Source organism: Heterodontus francisci, unplaced genomic scaffold (genome assembly GCF_036365525.1).
Source record: "Heterodontus francisci isolate sHetFra1 unplaced genomic scaffold, sHetFra1.hap1 HAP1_SCAFFOLD_255, whole genome shotgun sequence".
NCBI lineage: Eukaryota > Metazoa > Chordata > Chondrichthyes > Heterodontiformes > Heterodontidae > Heterodontus > Heterodontus francisci.
This window is the reverse complement of record NW_027142012.1, coordinates 1947673-1972207: the sequence shown is the minus strand read 5'-3', so window position 1 is coordinate 1972207 and position 24535 is coordinate 1947673. Positions and strand designations below refer to the sequence as shown.

General features: G+C 46.6%; 1 non-coding gene across 1 annotated transcript; it reads right to left on the bottom strand.

Annotated features, from left to right (window-relative positions):
• Positions 1–9911: 9911 nt before the first annotated feature.
• On the bottom strand, positions 9912–9994 carry trnal-uag (transfer RNA leucine (anticodon UAG)). Its single transcript has one exon. It is a non-coding gene; the product is annotated as a tRNA-Leu (tRNA).
• Positions 9995–24535: the final 14541 nt, after the last annotated feature.

Sequence of the window (24535 nt, the reverse complement as noted above, 5' to 3'; positions counted from 1 at the left end):
ATTTCTGTCTTGGACATGCTCAATGATTGAACTGCCACAGCTCTCTGGGGTAGAAAATTCCCATGATTCACCACCGTCTGAGTGTAGAAATTCAACCCTATCTCAGTTTTAAATGGCCTACTCCTTATTCTGAGACTTGGTCCCCTGATTTTAGACTCACCAACCAGGGCAAACATCCTATCTACATCCACACTGTCACACCCTGGAAGAATTTTATCAGTTTCAATGAGATCACCTCTCATTCTTCGAAACTTTAAGGAATACAGCCCCAGTTTCAGTCCCACCATCCCAGGGATTAGTCTGGTGACCCTCTGTTTCACTCCCTCTATGGCAAGTATATCCTTCCTTAGATGAGGAGACCAAACTATACACAATACTCCAGCGCGGTTTCACCAAGGCTCTATACAATTGCAACAAGACATCTTTACTCCCGTACTCAAGACCCCTCGTGTGAAGGCCAACATACCATTTGCCTTCCTAATTGATTGCTGCACCTGCAGAAGAGCTTTTAGTGTCTCATGAACAAGGACACCCAGGTCCCTTTGGACATCAACACTTCCCAACTTCTCACGATTTAAGAAATACTCTGTCTTTCTGTTTATTCCACCAAAGTGGAAGTGGAGGGGTTTCCGGTATCGAGGCTTCTTGGTCTACACTGGGCAGCCCAGAGTTTGCCGCACCTGTGGCAAATCTGGTCACATGGCAGCCAACTGCACTTATTCACACTTATTCACATTATATTCCATCTGCCATGTTCTTTCCCATTCACTTAGCCTCTCCAGGTTCCCTGGAAGCCTCTCTGCATCCTTCTCACAGCTCATACTTCACCGAGCTTTGTTTCATCTGCAAACTTGGAAATATTACATTTAATCCCCACATCCAAATCATTTATTTCGGTTGTTAACAGCTGTGGCTCCAACACTGATCCTTGCAGTACCCCAATAGTAACAGCCTGCCATCCTGAGGAGGACCCGTTATTCCTGCTCTCTGTTTTCGGTCTGTTAACCAATTCTCAATCCACACCAGTATATTATCCCCAATCCTATGTGCTCTAATTTTGTTTACTCACCTCCTGTGTGGGACATTACCAAAGCATCCACTGGTTCTCCTTTATCTGTTCCACAGGGAACATCCTCAAAAAACTCAACGGGTTTTTTCAAGCCTGTTTTCCTTTTCATAAATCTATGTTGACTCTGCCCAATCATATCATTATTTTCCAACTGTCTAGTTATCACATCCTTTATAATTGGTGTATTCTTCTCCATGCTGCTATTGTACACTTTCAGTGACTCAGATGGGGGTGTTCACCTGTATATCAGAGCTGACGACAAGCTGTTCATCTTGGCAAGACTCCACTTGGACGTAGAGATTTGGACGTAGAGACTCCACTTTCTATCAACATTGACCAGCTCACTTTGGAGGTTGTCAACAGCTTCACATACCTTGGATCAACAATCACCAGCAATCTGTCCCTTGATGCTGAAATCAGCACCAGGATTGCCAATGCTGCAGCTGTCATGTCAAAGTTGAGAAGACGGGTGTGAACCGACAGCAAACTGACCGAAAATCCAAAGCTCCACGTGTACCAGGCTTGTGTTCTCAGCACCCTCCTTTATAGTAGAGAAGCATCAACAACTTATACAAGCCAAGAAAAGCAGCTGAACAGCTTCCACCTCCACTGCCTCAGACGGAGATTGGGCATCTCCTGGCAGGACAGAGTGCCGAATGAGGAAGTACACCAGCGTGCAGGGATCCGCAGCATGTTTGCCCTCTTGAGTCAGAGGCGGCTCTGTTGACTGGGCCAAATGAATGACAGTCACATTGCCAAATACATGCTCTGTGGTGAGCTTGCTATAAGCACAAGACCAACAGGTCAGGGAAAAAATCAAGTCATTTGGAGAGGTTTGAGTTAATGAAGGAGAGTGGGCATGGATTTATAAATGGAAGTTCATGCTTGATGAATCTAACTGTATTTTTTGATAAACTATCTGAGAAGGTTGATGAAGGGAATGCAGTGGATGTTGTTTATATAGATTTTACAAAAGCATTTTATAAAGTACCACATAAAAGGGTGGTTAACAAAATTGAGGTTCATGGATTAGGAGGGTCAGTGTCCATTTGGATAGCAAATTGGTTTAAGGACAGAAAACAGCGAGTCATATGAAATGGTTCTTGGTCAGACCGGAGGATAGTCGACAGTGGTGTTCCCCAAGGGTCAGTGCTAGAACCATTGCTTTTTTTTGCTACAGATTAATGACTTGGATCTTGGAATATCGAGTAGAATCTCAAAATATGCCGATGACACCAAACTTGGAGGAGTGGCAAACAGTGAGGATGACATGAACTGCCTGAAACAGGATAGTTATCGGCTAGTAGGATGGGCAGACAGGTGGCAGATGGAATTTAATAGTGACAAGTGTGAGGTGATGCATTTTAGCAGAAGAAATAGGGAGAGGCAATATACACTCAATGCTACAGTTCTGAAAAGTGTGCTGGAATAGAGGGACCTGGAGTACATGTCCATCATTCTTTGAAGTTGGCAAGACATATTGCGAGAGTGGTTAGCAAAGCATGTGGGATCTTGGGCTTTATCTCGGTGTGCATCCCCGGGAATAGCCCGTAGAGCACAGACTCCTGTGTTACCGAGCTGCTTGGGATGAACATCGACAAAAACCACTGCATCTCTTTCCACAAAGTTAACTCACATAGCAATAGCAGAAACAGTCAGAAACCAAAAACTGAAACATACAGAGTAAAAACCCACATTCTCACACCAGAAATTCACGGCTACAAAGTGAAGCTGACTCTCTCCTCCCAGGCACTGACAGGTGCAAAAGAAAACACGCACTAACATACCAGGAAATGAAATGTAGGAAATAAGACCTGATTATCATGTCAGAGATTGGCATTAATGACAGTTGTGGTACCCAGAATGCTCTGCGCTCCAGAATTTGCCTTGTCTCTGATAAGGAGCAGGCGCGGTAGTGGCTGAGCTCCATCTGCAGCTGGAGCAGAATATTCACAAAGTGCAGGGAGACCGCGCCCGGAGCCGGTGTACACAGCTGGAGCAGGGCGTCAAGGCCACAATAGGATGGAACAATCCCGTTTGTGTCCCTGCTGGTGGCGGTGAAGCTTTTCCGTGTGAGGCTTCCCGAAACTGCCCGCCAGCAAGGTCAACTGGTCAGAGAGCGTCTGAAATGGATAGGAATTGGGTATTGGGCAGGGAGCGTCTCTAAATGAATAAGATTTGGGGACTGGGCAAGGAGCGTCTGTAAATGGATAAGAATTGGGGATTTAGCAGGGAGCGTTTTTTTATCCGTTCGTGGGATGTGGGCGTCGCTGGCTCGATCTCAGCAACAAAAATGTGTCCAGTTCTGGGCACCAGGTTTCAGAAAGGTGTTTTTCCACAGAAACCTTTCCATGAAGGATAGGTGGTATGGCACAGTCCAACTGGAAGGAGCATTCCGCGGCAATATGACCAGGCCCATCCTTTGCAACACCGGGGACAGATAGAACCTCAGCACGTAGTGACACTTGAAGTTTGCAAACTGGGGATCTACGCACAGGTTGATGCAGCCGCACACAAAGGTAGCCATAAGGATGAAGGCGACATTGGGTACATTTTTCCCGCCCTTATCCAGAGGTTCGAACATCGTGTCCCTCCGGACTCGGACCATCTTGGATCCCCAGATGAAGCGGAAAATGGCTCAGGTGATTGCCACAGCGCAGGAATGCGGTATGGGCCAGACCTGCACCACGTACAGCAATGTGAGCGCCTCGCACCTGATGACCAGGTTCTTACCCATAATGAGAGAGATCGCTGCTCCCACATGCTCAGCTTATGTTGTACCCTGGCAACTCGCTCCTTCCAGGTTTTGGTGCACGTCCCAGCCCTTCCAAACCATATCCCCAGCACCTTCAGGTAGTCTGACCTAACGGTGAAGGGGACAAAGGATCGGTCAGCCGAGTTCCCAAAGAACATGGCCTCATTGGAACATTGGCTCCCAAGGCCAGTTCGAGCTGGTCGCAGATGCTCATCAGTCGGCGCACAGACAGTGGATCCGAGCATAAAACGGTGACATCATCCATGTACAGGGAGGTTTTAACCTGAGTGCCTCCACTGCCTGGGATTGTCACCCCTCTGATTCTCGCATTCTTCCTAATAGACTCAGCAAAGGGTTCAATACTGCAAACAAACAAGACAGGGGAGAGAGGACAGCCCTGTCTGACTCCAGATTGGATCGGGAAATTTTCTGATTCCCACCCATTGATTGAGACTGCACTTTTGATGTTTGTGTAGAGTAGTTTGATCCAATTGCAGATTCCTTCCCCAAACCCTATTTTGGAATGCACATCCATCATGTAAGTGTGCGATATCCTGTCAAAAGCCTTCTCCTGGTCCAGGCTGATGAGGCAGGTGTCCACCCTCCTGTCCCGTACATAGGTGATCATATCCCTGAGTAGCGCAAAGCTATCAGAGATTGTCCTGCCTGGTGTAGTATAGGTCTGATCAGGGTGAATCACCAACTCCAGAGCAGACTTGAATCGACTGGCTATGACTTTTGACAGAATCTTGTAGTCAGCATTAAGCAGAAATTGGGCCACCAATTTGATAGTCTTCCAGCAGCAGTTGATGTTTATCTCGGTGTGCGTCCCTGGGAACAGCCCGGTGAGCACAGACCCCTGTGCTACAGAGCTGCTTGGGATGAACATCGACAAAAACCATTGCATCTCTTTCCGCACCTGCTTTGCAAAGACACATTCCAGAAAGAGGTGGGCAACCGTCTCTTCCCCATCACAGCCACCTCGAGGGCATTGTGCAGAGGGGGTGAGACTTCGGGCGTGCAGGAAGGATCTGACGATGAGGACTCTTCTCACCATCAGCCAAGCTACATCTTGGTGCTTGTTTGAAAGTTCTGGTGATGGGGCATTCCGCCAAATGACTTTGGAAGTCTGCTCGGGGAACCATCCGACAGGATCCACCATCTTCTTTTCCCGTAGGGCCTTGAGAACATTCCGTGCAGACCACTGCCTGATCGATTGGTGGTCAAAGGTGTTTTTCCACAGAAACTTTTCCATGAAGGATAGGTGTTACAGCACAGTCCAACTGGATGGAGCATTCCACGGCAATGCGACCAGGCCCATCCTTCGCAACACTGGGGACAGATAGAACCTCAGCACGGAGTGACACTTGGAGTTTGTATACTGGAGGTCTACACACAGCTTGATACAGCCACACACAAAGGTAGCCATCAGGATGAGGGCGATGTTGGGTACATTTTTCCCGCCTTTCTCCAGAGGTTTGAACATCGTGTGCCTCGGGACCTGGTCCATTTTGGATCCCCAGATGAAGCGTATAATGGCTCAGGTGATCACCACAGTGCAGGAGTGCAGTATGGGCTAGACCTGCACCACGTACAGTAACCTGACACAATGGAGAGAGATCGCTGCTCCCACATGTTCAGCTTATGTTGTACCCTGGCTACTCATTCCTCCCAGGTTTTGGTGCACGACCCGGCCCTTCCAAATCATACCCCAGCACCTTCAGGTTGTCTGACCTAATGGTGAAGGGGACAAAGGATCGGTCTGCTGAGTTCCCACAGAACATGGCCTCGCTCTTGCTGTGTTTAACATTGGCTCCCGAGGCCAGTTCGAGCTGGTCACAGATGCTCATCAGTCTGCGCACAGGCAGCGGATTCAAGCAGAAAACGGCGACGTCATTCATGTACAGGGAGGTTTTAACCTGAGTGCCTCCACTGCCTGGGATTGTTACCCTTCTGATACTCGCATTCTTCCTAATAGACTCAGAAAAGGGTTCAATACAGCAAACAAAGAAGACAGGGGAGAGAGGACAGCCCTGCCTGACTCCAGATTGGAATGAGAAACTTTCTGATTACCACCCATTGATTGAGACTGCGCTCCTGATATTTGTGTAGACCAGTTTGATCCAATTGCAGATTCCCTCCCCAAACCCCATTTTGGAAAGTACGTCCATCATGTAGGTGTGCGATATCCTGTCAAAAGCCTTCTCCTGGTCCAGGCTGATGAGGCAGGTGTCCACCCTCCTGTCCCATACATAGGTGATCGTATCCCTGAGTAGCGCAAGACTATCAGAGATCTTCCTGCCTGGTATAGTACAGGTCTGATCAGGGTCAATCACCAACTCCAGAGTAGATTTGACTCGACTGGCAATGACTTTTGACAGAATCTTGTAGTCGATGTTAAGCAATGAGATGAGCCGCCAATTTCTGATTTCTGCCCCCTCCCCCTTCCGCTTGTAGATGAGGGTGATGATGCCTTTCCTCATGGACCATACTCTGGTATACTGCCAGACTTTTTTTTTTAAATTTCCAAAATATACTTTATTCATAAAAATCTGCAGAAATTACATTCCCAAACAGTTTAAAACAGCATCAAGTCAAAAAATACAAACAGTGCAAAGGTGATCAGTTTCCTTCCATATAATCACGAGTTGCCTCACAACTCTTCCATTTCATTGTCATGCCATATACATTTCTACATTTACAGCACACAAAATTTTCCCGAGACTGTTCGAGGGGTTTCCCATGGATCCAGCAACTCCGCTCAGCTTGGTGGGGGGACCTTACACAGTGGTCTTTCCCCATTGAGCCTTTGCTGCGGCTGCCCCAAGCTTACGTGCGTCCCTGACCACGTTGTCCTGGACCTTGGAATGTGCCAGTCTGCGACATTCGGTGGTGGACAACTGTTTGCGCTGGAAGACCAGCAAGTTTCGGGCAGACTAAAGGGCGTCTTTCACCGATTTGATAGTCCTCCAGCAGCAGTTGATGTTTATCTTGGTGTGCGTCCCTGGGAACAGCCCGTGGAGCACAGACTCCTGTGTTATCGAGCTGCTTGGGATGAACCTCGACAAAAACCACTGCATCTCTTTCCACACCTGCTTTGCAAAGACACATTCCAGGAGGAGGTGGGCGACCGTCTCTTCCCCACCACAGCCACCATGATAATTCTTGCCTCAAATCAGTGCACAATAAAAGAGACTGATTCCGTCAACTTACTTTTTTTTTACAGGCCGCCCGGACCTGGCTGAGAAAGGCAGAGTGAGAGCAGGGAGGGGAGGAGACAAGAGTGAAAATTAAACAGAGAGCGAGAATGAAGGAGAAACCCAGAGTGACAGACAGAGAGAGAACGGCCCCTCATCTTTCAGCTCCACCTCCAGTTTCCTCCGGGTTGCCAATTTCAAACCCTTGATTAACAGTAGAACCGAAACCCAGCTCTCCACGCAAACTCTTCCAGACTCGACCTTCATAGTCAAGGCTTTCCAGAAAGCCAGAGTTTTTAAATATGGTCCCGCTACAATTAACACTCAGTAATATTCCCACCTAAACACAGTCCATTCTATGCTAAGAAACCTCCTCAGTAACATCACCATTTCCACACACATCCGCTTCCAGCAGTTTACAGCACCTTACTGCAGCTGTTTGGAAAATCTCCTGTGTTAAGATTGGAGTTGGAAAGCGGCCTTTACCCGGCAGTGTTATTGTCTCACACTGAATCTGCTAGACATCCTGTTCTCTTATTGCGAGAGAGAAAGCACATATTTAGGAAATGTTCATTTGAAATGATCTCTATTGAGAACGAGCCCGGCCGTGGGACAGGTATTCCAGTGCAAAGAGCTGTCCATGACCGAGTGTTGCAGACTGGCACATTGCAACATCCAAGACTATGTGCTGTGGGACGGCATTAAAGCTTGGGGAAGCCACCATGGAGTCTCAATAGAAAAGGGACAGTCTAAGGCCCTAGTGCAGCGAGAGGCTGGAACCTGTGTAATACCCCTCGGGCTGTTTGCACCAGAGAATGTTTGATGTGTAATGTAAATACTGTAAATATAACCTGTGCAGGCAGGGATAGTGAGATACCTCGTGTACTTTATTGAAAGAAACTGATCTGTATTGTACCTTATGTAATATTAAAATTGAACTGCTTTGCAATGTAATTGCACAAATTTTATGAATAAATTACATATTGTGCAAAAGAAAGCAGCTTTCCTGTCAATACGCACCTTGTCTCAGGGCACAACTTTCCTGTGATCTTGTCACACCCAACTTCGCTCCATATCTTCTGACACACACACTTTACAGTCTGTCATTTCCAAAAACAAGCATTCTAAAATCAAAAGACCTTTAGTTTATTTCTCCTTTCTTTTCATTTCTCCTCTATTCTTCTCAATCACTCCCTTCAACAGTCCTATTCAGATCAAGGTGGAATGTGAATAGTGTCACAACTCACCTCTGACACTATTATTACCCTTCTCTTCTCTTGTCTTATTCAATGTGAATGTTTTATTCACCAGTCTGTTGCTGTTTTACACTCTTGCCATACCATCTGGTATTGCATCCATCTGAATTCTGTGCTTTCATGGCCTTACATATCTTTTCCTCTTCCGAATGATTTGTTTGCTTCAGTTCCATTCAACCAGGCTGGACCAAAGGGAAGCTTAGAACAAAGAACAAAGAACAGTGCAGCACAGGAACAGGCCATTTGGCCCTCCAAGCCTGCGCTGATCTTGATGCCTGCCTAAACTAACACCTTCTGCACTTCCGGGGCCCATATCCCTCTATTCCCTTCCTATTCATGTATTTGTCAAGATGTCTCTTAAACGTCGCTATCGTATCTGCTTCCACCACCTCCCCTGGCAGCAAGTTCCAGGCACTCACCACCCTCTGTGTAAAAAACTTGCCTCGCACATCCCCTCTAAACTTTGCCCCTCGCACCTTAAACCCATGTCCCCTAGTAACTGACTCTTCCACCCTGGGAAAAAGCTTCTGACTATCCACTCTGTCCATGCCGCTCATAACTTTGTAAACCTCTATCATGTCGCCCCTCCACCTCCGTCGATCCTGTGAAAACAATCCGTGTTTTTCAAACCTCTCCTCATAGCTAATGCCCTCCAGACCAGGCAACATCCTGGTAAACCTCCTCTGTACCCTCTCCAAAGCCTCCATGTCCTTCTGGTAGTGTGGCGCCCAGAATTGCACGCAATATTCTAAGTGTGGCCTAACTAAGGTTCTGTACAGCTGCAACATGACCTGCCAATTTTTATACTCTATGCCCCGACCGATGAAGGCAAGCATGCCGTATGCCTTCTTGACTACCTTATCCACCTGCGTTGCCACTTTCAGTGACCTTTGCCTTGGACGGGTCCACGTTGATCCATTACATTCAGAATCACCTCCTTGAAATAACTCCATAGTACAACGACAGTAACCACACAGAATCTGCTTCAAACACTCCTGCACATTTTATCTGTTCTGACTGTCAACACCTCCAGCTCTTTTGTTTAAGTGGAACCCATCAGGTTTGTATAGGCTCCTTCTATTCTGAAAGCTGTAGCACTGGTTCAGGGAATTCAGCCCTGTTTCTCTACTCTAAAGGCTCAGCCATGCTTGATCTGCGTGGTATTTCGCTTTTATTGCAATGTTACAAGACCTCCAATCCTCTGGAAAACGATGGTCAGACCTTCCACTATTTCTTCCCTGGCTTCTTTCAACAGCCTGGGGTACATTTCATCAGGTCCTTGTGATTTATCCACATTCAAGGATACTCATTCCATTGAGACTTCCTCTCTCCTGAAGTTATCACGTCCAATACTTCACACTCCTCCTCCTTCATAACAATATCTGCATCACCCTCTCATTTGAGAAGACAGTAATGTATTCATTAAGGATATCGGCAACATCTTGCACCCCGATACAAAGGTTACATTTTTGATCTTCTCTGTGCCCTGCTGTTTGCTCAGTTGCCTCTTACTCGAATGTTTTGATGCAACATCTTTGGGTCTATTGTTATTTTGTTTGTCCATGTTCTTTCCTGCTCTTTCTTTGTTCTTCACCGCTGCTCCCAAACGCCTCCAGTGCAGTCAAAACGCAACGTGTCAGAAGTGGGATTTGAACCCACGCCTTCAATGGAGACTGCGACCTAAACGCAGCGCCTTAGACCGCTCGGCCATTCTGACCGCCTGCCGGATATTATCAATGCTAAGGAAATTATTCATTCTTTGTGAAAGTATTTGTGAGATTGTGGAAATGTCTGGAAGAGGAAAGACCAGCGGGAAAGCTCGGGCCAAGGCCAAGTCTCACTCCTCCCGGGCTGGACTGCAGTTCCCGGTGGGCCGTGTTCATAGGCTCCTGAGAAAGGGCAACTATGCTGAGCGTGTGGGTGCCGGAGACCCGGTCTATCTGGCTGCTGTGCTCGAGGATCTGACCGCTGAAATCCTCGAGCTGGCCGGCAACGCGGCCCGGGACAACAAGAAGACCCGCATCATCCTCAGACACCTGCAACTGCCCGTCCGCAACGACGAGGAGCTCAACAAGCTGCTTGGAGGGGTGACCATCGCTCAGGGCGGGGTGCTGCCTAATATCCAGGCCTTGCTGCTGCCCAAGAAAACCAGCGCTCAGAGCTCCCAGAAAAAGTAAAGCGGCCAAAATGTCATCTAATAACCCAAAGGCTCTTTTCAGAGCCACCCACAGTCTGTGTGAAAGGGCTGGTTACTGTCAGGAGGGAGTCAGTGATGGAGTTATTGTCACAGTGGATTGACCTGTTTCACATCTGTCCAGCTGTGTTTTCAGTTCCCTCTCTGGATTTCGCTCTGTTTCTCTGCTCACACATCTCCCCCTCCAGTTAAGTGAAGAAGTGAACTACAGGGTGTCAGAATCAACAATTTAATAAATCCCGCTGCCTTCGATTTGATAAATCCCGAGATTATCCCGGTACATTAACGGGAACTGGTTCGGAGCTGATGAATTAATTTAATAATGGAAGTGTCCGGGTTAATTCTCTTTTTTATTTGGACAGTTTGAATTGTGTTTTTTTTTTCTCTCTGGTGATCTGAGCGCCGCTTCTCAATGAGAATCTGCTCCCGGAACATAGTAAATGCAGGAAGAAAGAGGCCATTCTCGGGCTGTGTGTTTCTCTCCTAACCTGATCTGTTTAGACCGCACTGTTCCCAGAGGACGGAATCAGTGAGAGTTGTGCACACACAGGAGCTGAGTCCACTGCAGCGCTTTCATATGTACCTTCTCCCCGGCCCTCCCTCTTCTCCGGACACAAAGTTGTTTGTTCCCCCGGCGGCGGGGTAGAGTCGGGGATTCTCTCCCCGCAGTGTCAGTGTCTGCAGCCCCGGGGAACTGGCGGTTTCAGTCAGAGTGACCGAGCTACCTGACAGGACTCTCCCCCTGCATTTGTGAACTGAGACTACACCGAACACATCTCCAGTTAGAGTGAGGGCCGGACATCCTTCTGTTTTATTACAGAGAGTGGGGAAAGGGCTGGGTGGAGGGGATGTCAGCGAGTCACCAGGGATCCTGGATTTATTCCAAATCATTTCCATGTGGAATCTGCAGGCGGGGCCGGGCCAGGGATCATTTGATCAGGGGATCAGCTCTTTCCTGAGAGATGTGGGTGGCTCTGAGAAGAGCCTTTGCGTTCAGATTTTTACAAGTTTCCCGCGCTCTTTCACTTCTTTCCAGACACTGCTTTCTGAGCCTTCGCTGCTTTCGGCTTGACCTTGCTCTTCCATGTCTGCACTTTCTTCAGCGCCTTTCCGCCCGCCGCACTCTTGCCTTTTTTGACCTTCTTTGCAGCAGACTTTTTCTGAAGCGCTGCTTTCTTCACCGCCTTATTTGGCGTTGCCGCCGCCTTGCTGCTCGTTTTCTTGGCTGTTACTTTCTTTGTTGTCACTTTCTTGGCTGCTGGTTTCTTCACCAATGATTTCTTGTCTGCTGGTTTCTAACGAAGGATTTCTTGTCTGCTGGTTTCTTCACTAAAGATTTCTTGGCTGCTGATTTCTTCACTAAAGATTTCTTGTCTACTGGTGTCTTCACTAAAGATTTCTTAGCTGCTGGTTTCTTCACTAAAGATTTCTTGTCTACTGGTGTCTTCACTAAAGATTTCGTAGCTGCTGGTTTCTTCACTAAAGATTTCTTGTCTGCTAGTTTCTTCATGAAAGATTTCTTGTCTGCTAGTTTCTTCATGAAAGATTTCTTGTCTGCTGAATTCTTCACTAAAGATTTCTTGTCTGCTGGTTTCTTCACTAAAGATTTCTTGTCTGCTAGTTTCTTCATGAAAGACTTCTTGTCTGCTGATTTCTTCACTAAAGATTTCTTGTCTGCTGGTTTCTTCATGAAAGATTTCTTGTCTGCTAGTTTCTTCATGAAAGATTTCTTGTCTGCTGATTTCTTCACTAAAGATTTCTTGTCTACTGGTGTCTTCACTAAAGATTTCTCAGCTGCTGGTTTCTTCATGAAAGATTTCTTGTCTACTGGTGTCTTCACTAAAGATTTCGTAGCTGCTGGTTTCTTCACTAAAGATTTCTTGTCTGCTAGTTTCTTCATGAAAGATTTCTTGTCTGCTAGTTTCTTCATGAAAGATTTCTTGTCTGCTGATTTCTTCACTAAAGATTTCTTGTCTGCTGGTTTCTTCACTAACGATTTCTTGTCTGCTAGTTTCTTCATGAAAGATTTCTTGTCTGCTGATTTCTTCACTAAAGATTTCTTGTCTGCTGGTTTCTTCATGAAAGATTTCTTGTCTGCTAGTTTCTTCATGAAAGATTTCTTGTCTGCTGATTTCTTCTCGAAAGATTTCTTGTCTGCTGGTTTCTTCATGAAAGATTTCTTGTCTGCTGGTTTCTTCATGAAAGATTTCTTGTCTGCTAGTTTCTTCATGAAAGATTTCTTGTCTGCTAGTTTCTTCATGAAAGATTTCTTGTCTGCTGATTTCTTCACTAAAGATTTCTTGTCTGCTGGTTTCTTCACTAAAGATTTCTTGTCTGCTAGTTTCTTCATGAAAGATTTCTTGTCTGCAGGTTCTTCATGAAAGATTTCTTGTCTGCTGGTTTCTTCACTAAAGATTTCTTGTCTCTGGTTTCATCATGAAAGATTTCTTGTCTACTGGTGTCTTCACTGAAGATTTCTTGGCTGCTGGCTTCTTCATGAAAGATTTCGTGTCTGCTAGTTTCTTCACTAAAGATTTCTTGTCTGCTGGTTTCTTCATGAAAGATTTCTTGTCTGCTAGTTTCTTCATGAAAGATTTCTTGTCTGCTAGTTTCTTCATGAAAGATTTCTTGTCTGCTGATTTCTTCACTAAAGATTTCTTGTCTGCTGATTTCTTCACTAAAGATTTCTTGGCTGCTGGTTTCTTCATGAAAGATTTCTTGTCTACTGGTTTCTTCATGAAAGATTTCTTGTCTGCTGGTTTCTTCATGAAAGATTTCTTGTCTACTGGTGTCTTCACTAAAGATTTCTTGGCTGCTGATTTCTTCACTAAAGATTTCTTGTCTACTGGTGTCTTCACTAAAGATTTCTTGGCTGCTGGTTTCTTCACTAAAGATTTCTTGTCTGCTGGTTTCTTCATGAAAGATTTCTTGTCTGCTAGTTTCTATATGAATGATTTCTTGTCTGCTGGTTTCTTCACTAAAGATTTCTTATCTGCTGGTGTCTTCGCTAAAGATTTCTTGGTTGCTGGTTTCTTCACTAAAGATTTCTTGTCTGCTGGTTTCTTCACTAAAGATTTCTTAGCTGCTGGTTTCTTCACTAAAGATATCTTGTCTGCTGGTTTCTTCACTAAAGATTTCTTGTCTGCTAGTTTCTTCACCGTCTTTCCCACTTTTCCCTGGGTTTTCCTTCTTGCTGATTTTGAAGGAGCCGGAGGCTCCCTGTCCCTTGCTCTGCACCAGGGAGCATTTGTTCACATTCCTCTTGATACTTTGCTTGATCTGGGTCCTGAGCTTCTCCACATCGACACCGCTGCTACCCAGAGCCTTCTTTATGGCGGCCAGGGACATCCCCTTGCGATCGCTGAAAGCCGGCACAATCTTGAGGATCTGTTCGCCCAACGGGAGACCGGCTGGCTTGTTTCGGGGAGCCGCCTTCTTCTTCTTGGGGGTCTTGACTTGGGCGGCGGCGGCGGCGGCTGGAGGAGCCGTTTGGGCGGCTGCACTATCGGTCATGTCCGGGACTCTGCACAAATTCTCTCTGTCAATGTGAACTGGGTCAGAAATGAAGCCGGTGATGGTGGCACAGAGCAACTTCAAGGCAGAGAGAGGACGGGGCGGAGACAAGCTGCTGTCAGCTCCCGGCTCCTGCTGTCTCTCTGTGTTTCTCTCTCCTCACAAACTCTCCAATTCCATTGAAATTCAGAGACTCCAGACTTCCAGACTAGATCCTTCCTGTCTCTCACTCCAGTATGTTTGCTGTTGAAAAGCTTTCACTCGGATTGAGGACTCCATTTTCCATTTCACCTGGTTTTATTGCTGCAATGACCGCCCTCTCTCACCCCTCGCTGACATGTTCTCTACTTTTCAACTGAAAGCTTGAAGTAAAAAAAAAATGATCCCGAATTCCCACTTTGGGGCTGAGCAGGGAGCAGGGCGGTTCTTTGACTGGAAAATCATTTGATTTTACACAAGAATGACTCTGAAATCCGGCGATGAGAGCGGACCCACAAACACAGTGGCTTTAGACTAACCCGCCCTCCCCTTTAATACAGTCTCTCTTCCACAATATTCACATCTGCATATTCACAGGACAAACTGTTCCCTGAATGTAGAGTTCCCAGGATAGGTTTGCCCCTCCGCTCGGTCTGTGCTGTGGATTCTCGGGGGTGAGTTGTATTTTCTCAGCTCAGTCAGTGTTAAACAGTCTGGGGCCGGCGCTCCGAATATTGTCTGTTATCCAGAGTCCGCTACAAGAACCAATCACAGTTGTGACTTTTTTTATTCGTTCATGGGATTTGGGTGTGAGTCCAGAACCAGGGGTCATAATCTAAGGATACGGGGTAAACCTTTCAGGTTGTCCTTTCTCTCTCTGCCCCTCTCTCTCTGCCGACACCCACCCCCGGTCTCCTCTCTCCCTCTTACTCTCCTCTCTCTCTCTCCCTCTCTCTGACAGTTGCAGAGAGCGAGAACTCTCAGCTTTATGGTTAGTCTTTTTTTTTAAATCGCAGCCGTCAGTTTCACAGCTGACAGGTGCTTTGAGCAGAGACAGCACTTCCGAAACTCGGACAAGCTCGGGTTTTTCTGGAGGGCTTTTAAATGAAATCAGAACTGCCGGAAAGCTCCGAACTTGTCCGAGGTTCTGAAACGTTGTCTCTGCTCTCAGGACCTGTCAGCTGTGAAACTGACGGCTGCGATTTGATTGAAAGTCAGACTGGTCTGGAAGAAGAAGCCAATGGGAAATTTCTCATCCCTGACATTATCAGTCACGGACCGAACTGTTTTAACGTGGACACTGGTGTCCATGTACAGACATGTTGCCAACACCTGTTCTTCACAAGACTTACCAATCACACACTGATCAACGCCAACAAATAATTTGACTTTTTTATTGAAGACTGACAATACTATATACAATTTACAGGAGAGGATCACAGGCACATCTTACCGGGGATCATCCCATCTCCTACTCTGTCACATACTGTATGACATCACTTCCTGAAGTGATGATGCACACACCAATTACCAATTCCTTGAAACAAAGAGTAGGCATAAATGGGCCATTTTCTCATTGGCAGGATGTGACTGATGGAGAGCCACAAGGATCAGTGCTTGGGGTTCAATTATTTACTATCTATATTAATGACATGGAGGAGGGGGCAGAGTGTAATATATCCAAATTTGCTGATGATACAAAAATAGGTAGGGCATGTTGTCATGAAGACATAAGGAATCTGCAAGGGGATATAGATAGGTTGAGTGAGTGGGCAAAAACTTGGCAGATGGAGTTTAATGTAGGAAAGTATGAGGTTATACACTTTGGTAGGAAGAATCAAAATGCAGACTATTATTTAAATAGACAGAGACTCCAAAAAAGAGGGATCAGGGTGTTCTTGTGATTGAAACACAAAAAGTTAGCATGCAGGTGCAGCAAGTAATTAAGAGGGCAAATGGAATTTTGGCCTTTATTGCTAGGGGGTTGGAGTTTAAAAATAGGGAAGTCTTGTTAAAGCTGTACAGGGTGTTGGTGAGGCCACACCTGGAGTACTGTGGACAGTTTTGGTCCCTGTATTTAAGAAAGGATATATTGGCATTGGATACAGTCAAAAGAGATTCACTAGGCTGATTCCTGGGAGAAAGGGGTTGACTTATCAAGAATGGCTAACAAGTTAGGCCTTTATACATTAAAGTTTAGAAGAATAAGGGTGATCTTATTGAAATGTATAAGATTCTGAGGGGGCTTGACAGGGTAGATATTTCCACTAGTGGGGGAATCTCAAACTAGGTGACATAGTTACAGATTAAGGGGACAGTCATTTAAAACTGAGATGCAAAGGAATTTCTTCTCTCAGAGGGTAGTGAATGTCTGGAATTCTCTACCCAGAGAGTTGTGGAGGCTAGATCACTGAAAGCATTTAAAGAGGAGCGAGATAGATTTTTGAAATATTGGGGAGTTGAGGGCTATGAGGAGCTGGCACGAAAGAGGAGTTGAGGTCTGGGGCAAATCATCCCTGATCTTATTAAATGGTGGGGCAGGCTTTGGGGACTGAATGGCCTACTCCTGCTCCTATTTCTTATGTTCTTATAAGGGGGCTACAAAGAGATGTAGATCGGTTAAGTGAGTGGGCAACAACCTGGCAAATGGAGTAAAATGTGGGAAAGTGGGAAATTGTCCACTTTGGCAGGAAGAATAAAAAAGAAGCATATTATCGAAATGGTGAGAGATTGCAGAGCCCTGAGATGCAGAGGGATCTAGGTGTCCTCGTGTATGAATCGCACAAGGTTAGTATGCAGGTACAGCACGTAATTAGGAAAGCTAATAGAATGCTCGTGTTTATCGCGAGGGGAATTGAATACAAAAGTAGGGAGGTTATGCTTCAGCTATACAGGGCATTGGTAAGACCACATCTGGAGTACTGTCTAAAGAACTGGTCTCCTTATTTAAGGAAGGATGTGAATGCATTGGAGGCAGTTCAGAGAAGGTTTACTGGACAAATACCTGGAATGGTGGGCTGTCTTACAAGGAAAGATTGGACAGGCTTGGCTTGTATCCACCAGATTTTAGAAGAGTAAGAGGCAACTTGATTGAAACACATAAGATCCTGAGGGTCTTGACAGGGTGGATGTAGAAAGGATGTTTCCCCTTGTGGGAGAATCTAAAATTAGGGGTCACTGTTTAAAAATATGGGGTCGCCCATTTAAGACAGAGATGAGGAGAATGTTTTTCTCTTAGAGGGTTGTGAGTCTTTGCAGTTCTCTTCCTCAAAACGCAGTGGAAGCAGAGTCTTTGAATATTTTTAAGGCAGATGTAGATAGATTCTTGATAAGCAAGGGGGTGGTCAGGGGTAGCTGGAAATGTGGGTCATCAGTTCAGCTATGAAATTATTGAATGGCGGAGCAGGCTTGAAGGGCCGAGTGGCCTACTCCTGCTCCTAATTCATATGTTCGTATGCTTGTATGTTTGTATAAAGCCCAAGATGCCATATATGTTACTACTACTCTCTCAATATGCCCTGCTACCTGCAAAGATCGATGCACATGCATCCCCAGGTCCCTCTGTCCCTGAACACTCTTTAGAACTGTGCCATTAAGCATACATTGCCTCTCCCTATTCCTTCTGTCAAAATGCATCACCTCACACTTAACAGTATTAAATTCCATCCGTCACCTCTCTGCTCATTCTGCTAGCCTATCTATGTCCTATTGCAGGCGGTTCATATCATCCTCACTGTTTGCCTCACTTCCAAGTTTGGTATTGTCAGCAAATTTTGAGATTCTGTTCCGTATTCCAAGATCCACATATTTTATACATAGCAAGAAAAGCAGTGATCCCAGCACTGACCCTCGGGGAACACCACTGTCGACCATCCCCTAGTCTGAAAAGAAACCATTTACTACAACTTGCTTGTTTCTGCCCTTAATCCAATTTTTTAACCAATTGGACACTGACCCTCCTATTCCATGAGCCTCAATTTTGTTAACCAGCCTTTTATGTGATACCTTATCAAATGCTTTCGTAAAATCCATAGAAACAACATCCACTGCATTTCCTTCATCAAACTTCTCTGCTCCTTCATCAAAAAATTCAATTAGATTAGTGAAGCATGATCTGCCTTTTACAAATCCATGCTGGATATCCTTAATTAACTCAAACCTTTCTAAATGTCCATTGATATTTTCCCTGATTATCATTTCTGAAACCTTACCCAGCATTGATGTTAAATTAACTGACATGGAGTTGCTTGGACTGTCCTTACACCCGTTCTTGAATAAGGGTGTCATTTGCCACTCTCCAATCCCCTTATCCAGGGAAGATTGGAAGATTATGGCAAGCCCTTCCTGGAGGAGTCTGGACATGCAAGGACTCAACTACCAGCAAGCGTAGAAAGCAAGACCCAGGCTCAGGGCCTTCAGTTACCCCTGGAGGGGAGTCGGAGAGGCAGCGAGTGGATCCTGTGAGGAACCACAGTTCAGGAAAGATGAGAAGGTCATTGTGAAGGGGCAGAGGAGATTAAGTTCAAGGTTTACCAGCTTATAAGCAAGTGCAGAGACAAGGAACGGTGCTGGGGCAAATAATAGGAAGCTGTGATCGGTTGGAAGGCAGGAGTGATTAAATGACAGAAGAGATGATGGTGCAAGGCAAAAGTCAGGGAAATAACAAGTAACATTTGGCCAGCACAGATACCAGGAGTGGGGTTTGAACACACACAGACATATATTCATTGGATTTTAAGTCCAGCACCTTAACCACTCAGCCCTCCTGGTTCATTAACCCGTTGCTGAAAATGAAATTTAATGTGATCCGGGTGACATCTGGCCTTTTACAATATACAATTATGACTCCTCTCCCATGCTAAATTGGACCCTTCATTACTTATGAACCTCAATCGGATCACCCCTCAGTCTAGGTTTCTCCAAGGTGTAGGGTCCCAACTCTTTAAGTCTAACTTGATAACGAAGATAAAAGCAAAATACTGCGGATGCTGGAAATCTGAAACAAAAACAAGAAATGCTGGATTCACTCAGCAGGTCTGGCAGCATCTGTGGAAAGAGAAGCAGAGTTAACGTTTCGGGTCAGTGACCCTTCTTCGGAACTCCGAAGAAGGGTCACTGACCCGAAACGTTAACTTGATAACGAAGATGTCTTACACTGGGAATTAGTTTAATGTCTCTCCTTTGTACCCTGTCAAAAGCCTCAATATCACCCATCATGTGAGGAGACCAAGACTGGATACAATATTCCAAGTGAGGCCTGACCAAGGTTTCATAAAAGGACAAATTCGGGACATCTCAGATACTGAAGGAGTCCGTGTACAGAAGCAGCAAGACCTGGACAACATTTAGGCTTGGGCTGCTAAGTGGCAAGTAACATTCACACCACATAAGTACCAGGCAATGACCATCTCCAACAAGAGAGAATGTAACCATCTCCCTTTGACGTTCAACGGCATTACCATCGCTGAATCCCCCCCACCATCAACATCCTGGGGGTAACCATAGACACAAGCTTAACTGGACCATTCATATAAATACTGTGGCACCAAGGGTAAAACAGATCGTGAGAATTCTGCAATGAATAAGTCAGCTCTGGGCACGAGGTGAAATGCACATTAGGAGAGCTGGAAAAATGGACTGGTCAGGTGTGCAGAAAAGTGGCAAATGGAATTCAACTTGGAGAAGTGTGAGGTGATGCCTTTGGTGAGGTCAAACACAGCAAAGGAATACACAATTAATGGGTGAATACTGAGAGGTCTAGAGGAAGTGAGGGACCTTGAAGTGAATGTCCACAGATCCCTGAAAGTAGCAGGACAGGTTGATAAGTTGGTTAAGAAGGCTGATGGAATCCTTTCCTTTATTAGCCGAGGTATAGAATATCAGAGCAGGGAGGTTATGCTGGAACTGTATCAATCATTAGTTAGGCCACAACTTCAGTACTGTGTGCAGTTCTGGTCACCTCATTACAGAAAGGATGTAATTGCACTAGAGAGGTTACAGAGGAGAATTACGAGGATGTTGCCAGCTCTGGAAAAATGCAGCGATGAGGAAAGATTGGATCAGCTGGGGTTGAATAGAGGAGGCTGAGGGGAGATTTGATTGAAATGTATAAAATTGTGAGGGGTCTGGATAGAGTGGATGGGAAGGGTTTATTTACCTTAGCAGGGAGGTCAATGACTAAGGGGCATAGATTTAAAGGGATTCGTTGAACGATTAGAGGGGAGATGAGGAAACGTTTTTTCACCCAGAGGGTGCGAGGGGTTTGAAACTCACTGCCGATAAGGGTAGTTGAGGCAGAAACCCTCAACTCATTTAAGAGGAGTCTGGATGTGCACCTCAAGTACCTGAACCTGCAGGGCTACGGTCCAAATGCTGGACAATGGGATTCCGCTGGGTTGCCCGATTTTTGGCCTTCGTGTGCTGTAAACTTTCTATGTTCAATGATTCTATGCAGACACAGTGGGCCGAATAGCCTCCTTCTGCACTGTAACAATTCTGTGATTTTTGACTCTCGAAAACTTGTCCACCATCTACAAGGCACAAGCCAGGATGAGTGCAGCTCCAACAATACTCTAGAAACTCAACACTGTTCAGGACAAAGCAGCTGCCTTGATTGTCACCCCATTCACCACCTCAAACATTCACTCCCTTCACCACTGACGCACAGTGGCAGTAGTGTGTACCATCTACCAGATGCACTGCTGCAACTCACCAAGGCTCCTTCGAAAACACCTTCCAAACCGAAGACCTCCACCACCTTGAAGGACAAGGGCTGCAGATGCATGGAACCACCACCATCTGCAAGTTCCCCTTCAAGTCACACACCATCTGATCTGCAACAATATCGCTGTTCATTCACTGATGTTGGGTCAAAATCCTGGATCTCCCTTCCTAACAGCACTGTGGGTGTACCTACACCACATGGAGTGCAGCAATTTAAGAAGGCAGCTCACCGCCACCTTGTCAAGGACAATTAGGGATGGGTCACAAATTCTGGCCTTGCCAGTGTCGCTCACATCCCATGAAAGAATATGCCCCATCTTATATGCAATTATCCTCTGAATGCAGCCCAATACCCTATTTGCTCCAGCTATCACTTCACAGCATTGCTGCTGTACCTTTCGAGATCTGTGCACCAGAACATCCAGATCTCTGCTCAAAATTATTTTCTTTCTCCACCTGCTTTAATGTTTTTCCCTGAAGGGTGTATGAATGTTGAGCATTCGCCCTGTCCACATGAATAACACTGCACTTACCCAAATTAAACATCATTTACCAGTCATGAACCCAATCTCCCAACACATTAAGCTCAGCCTGAAACAGTCGAGCATCGTCTGCAGTCTAAACACTCGCACAGATCTTCAAATCATCTGTAAATTTACAGATGGTGCCCCCTACACCTACATCCAGATCATTAAGAAAAATAATAAAGATCAACAGACCCAACACCGATCCCTGTGGGACACCACTGGTAACTGGTCTCCAAACAGATCCAGATCCATCTGTAACTACTTTCTGTCTACGTCGTGCCAGTCAGTTCCCAATCCAGATCAATATATTACCACTGATACCAGGGACTTTAATCTTATAGAGAAGCCTCTTGTGTGGAACCTTATCAAAATCTTTTGGATGAGATCATCTAATTAAACTCAGGCCGAGGATTAGGCCTAAGCCTGTCCTGCTTTGTGTGTGGGTCTCAGGACGACAAAAGGTGAGATCAGCTCACTGAGCACAGGCCCTTCCTGCTCTATATGGTGCTCAGTACCTCACCAAATGAGAATAACTAACACACCACAGGCCAGGGAGCCTCGGCCCGTCCTCCGCTGATTGTGGTTCAGTGCCAACCAGGTCAGATCAGCTAATTCAGCACAGGCCAGAGATGGAAGCTGGATCTTTCCTGCTCTGGGGGCTCCGTACCATACCAGGTGTGATGAAGTAAAATACCACAGGCTGGGGATGGAGCCTGGAATTTTCCTGTTCTGTGTGGGGCTCTGTACAACACCGTGTGAGATGAACTATCATCCCTCAGGCTGAGGAAGGAGCCAGGGCCCACTCTGTTCTGTGTGGCTCCTACAACATTGGGTGGGTTCAGTTAACTGAACACAGGCCATGAATACAACCAGGCCCTTTCCTGCTCCATGTGGCTCAGTATCACACCAGGTGACATCAGCTAACACAGCACAGGTGGGGCTGGGGCTGGAGCCTGGGCCTGTCCTGCTCTGTGGGCTCAGTACACAACCCGTAAGATGAACTTTTTTCAAAAGACTTCAGTGTATTTAACTCTGTGTCCAACACTGTGAGGCAGTTTTCTGTGTTATAAAGAGTGTAATTTATTGACTGGTCTCTTGGATCTTGGAGCAAACAGGGTGACAGACAGAGGTCTGTGTGCAGAGGGTTTGGAGGTGAGCTCTGATTCCTAACCCTTTCTGGATTGTGAGGAATAAAGAATGAATGAGAGAGAGAGAATGTGGGAGAAGGGATGATGGAAGAATTTGTCCGTGAACCTGATTAAAAGTGGCTCAAACGCAAGATAATATTAAGATATCAAGAGCAGAACATTAACATAATCTGAGCTCCGCGATCTGGTCGGGTCCCATTCCCCTGAAGTGAGGAATGAACGGGTGGGGAAATTCCGCCTGGAGTTATATTTGTCTCCAATGAAGATGAGTTCACAGTGAGGATGGAATAGCTCAGTTGGGAGAACACTTGATTGAAGAACCAGGATACAATCCCTGGTTTCATCAGTTTTAATTTGGTGTCTCCTTCATTTTAAGTAGAGAGAATCAGAGGGGAGATTTTCCACTCTTGACCCCATGGGCTGAATTTTAAACTAACGGTTCGGCTCTCGGCAGAGGCACCGGAAGCGGGTGTCGTCACCACATGAATGAAATGTGGCCGACCGACTCCGATCACGGAGCAGCCGACCAATTAATGAAGGGGAGGCGTGGGGCCCATGTAAACAAGGACCAGAGGCAGGGAACGAGGTGCCGATGGCACCGACATCTGACACAACGGCAGGTGCTGGCACCACATTTAAAGGGCTGCCAGCCCTGCATTCACTGCTGCCTGGTTTAAAGGAGTGTCTTCCTGAGAGCCTTCTGCTGTCCCAGGACCAGTTCTGCTGCCTCTGATGCCCCAGGACCCGTTCTGCTGCCTCTGTTGCCTGATGGGTAAGGAGCTGAATGCGAGCCTGCCGTGACCATGGTCCCACGGTTTAGCAATGCCTCCCTGCAGGTTCTCCTCCAGGTGGCAAGAGAAAGGTGGAAGATCCTCTTCCCCAGGGATGGGAGGTGGACACCTGTCCACCTGACCAAGCAAAACTGGCTGGAGACAGGAGGTGAGGTCAGCAGCCATGGGTTCACCCCCAGGACATGGATCCAGTGCAGGAAGTGGGTCAATGACCTGATCCAGGTTGCTCAGGCGACAACTCAAAACACTTTGGACCTTTTGGACATTGCATGTGGCAGAGTGAGAGGGAATGTTTAGTGGAAAGGGAGTGACCACCCAGTCATGTGTATTGGGGAAGGGCAGCAGGAGAGGCACACGTCAGTCATTATATAACCTCACACAGTGCCTCAACAGGTGCCGCATGCAGGAGGCATATGTGTGTCCACATCATGGACTGCTGGACTATCACCATCAGAGATGTTGGGCTTGTCCCAGCTGGGAGACTAACTTTGTTCATCATAGTGGCTGCAGGAGAAGACATCCCACAATTGGAAAGAGCGTGTCAAGACTGGCGGTGGAGTGCCTTATCTCCATGTCCTCATCCCGATGGAGGAGGAGGCCATGGAACAGGCAGGGCAGCAAAGCAGCTGCTCCATAGCTGATGGAGAGACAGGGGCATCTACCCAAGAGAGTGAGTGAACATCTCCTGGGGCACAAGGGAGCATCTGCTGCAAAGGAGCCACACTGCTCATCTGTTCACCACTGCGTCAATGGAACTGCACAGTAGGGGTGGTTGGAATGTCACGATGGGCAGACCCTAACCCTTCAATGTCCCTGTTTTCTCATGAAGGCCCGGATGAACGACAAAAGCAAAGAGCTGGAGAGACTGGGAGACAGCCGGACACATCTGAGGAGGAGGAGGGAGCCTCAGATGGTGCACCATCACATCATTCCCCTGCACCCTCCACCAGAACAGAAACGCTCACGCAAACTGATGAGCACATCACAGACAGGCCCGGGCAGCTGACGGAGGCTGTGTTGGCCGAGGCCACTGACAGTTGGTGGTCTGTGGGAGGCCAGGCCCACACTGAGCCCCAGGCTGATGACATGCCTCTGGTGTCACCAGCAACACGGGAAATACCGCAGCTGCAGCAAGAGGTCAGGTAACATCTGGCAGAGTTGCCAGAGGCTATGTGTACCCAAACAAGGATGGTGGAGGAGTCCATCCAGGCCTTGGGTGCTGCACTGTCTCTGATGGGGGTGTGTCTGGCTTCCTCCATTGTGAGATTGGTGACTCTCATGGAGAGCCAGATCCAGCCAATCAATCAGTGGCTGCCAGAGATGTTAGCAGACTTGCACTCCATCACCTTGTCCATGAGCTCCATCCAGCGGTGACAAGGTGAG